Genomic DNA, 929 nt, shown 5'->3' on the forward strand with positions numbered 1-929 from the left:
TTACAAAGATTCATGTCACCTTCTTAGGATCATCTGCCAGGCTGTGTGAGACTCTTCTCTAACTATTAGGGATCAGGTGTATACAGTATGCTGGCTGACAGGTACTGTTGGACTGGTTACTGGACTGGACTGGTACAGTTTCTCTCTCAGATTTCACAAGCAGTTGTTTTGTCTGATCTTGGTAGCTTGAGTGTCCACGGTTTTGTGTGGAATCTTGTGTCTGATGGGTGTTTTCACCTAACTGATGAATCATTTATTAGTCATTTGCAAAATTTTTAATGGTAAATATTTTCTGATTTCCTTTGCCAGATGTGGCTGCTTTTTGGCTGTATTTGTGCTTTTGAGTTGGTCCAAGACTTTATTGAAAAGTCATTTGTGAGTTGATTACAAAAAGCAGAGAAGATCTGAAGGCAAACAGATCTTCTGTTTGGTGCACAAAAATAAATAAAACTTCATATAGAAACATAATGTACAGAGCTTAGGTTGCAATCTTACCAAAAATGAATAGTTATTATTCATTTGTTGTGTATTTAAATTGTATCCAAGTTGCAAATCACCCATGAACGACTCTCCAATATGAAGATCAACATCACCTGTGAAGCCTACATCCAGTTCTATTGAAGACTGTTGTTAGAGCACTGATACTGTGTCACATGGTATCTGTGGTTTCCTGTTGGGGTACTCATATCTGCTGGATCATTATGGAGGTTTTTGTATTGGAGGATGAGCATATTTATCACTGTGCATACTTGCTGCTCCAAAATATTCTCCGCTGTCTTCGGGGTGTTTTGGGTTCAGGATGTGCAGATGACCAGTTTTCTCTCCATCTCCGCTCACACTGAAACGACTTTCAAAACCCGGCTCAACTTTCAGGGTTTTATAATTGACATATGCAACCAGTTTCATGGAGGTGTCTCCTGCTGAGCGGT

The sequence above is a fragment of the Haplochromis burtoni genome, unplaced genomic scaffold, assembly GCF_018398535.1.
Source record: "Haplochromis burtoni strain Fernald_Lab_line unplaced genomic scaffold, NCSU_Asbu1 Contig_393, whole genome shotgun sequence".
In the NCBI taxonomy this organism is placed as follows: domain Eukaryota; kingdom Metazoa; phylum Chordata; class Actinopteri; order Cichliformes; family Cichlidae; genus Haplochromis; species Haplochromis burtoni.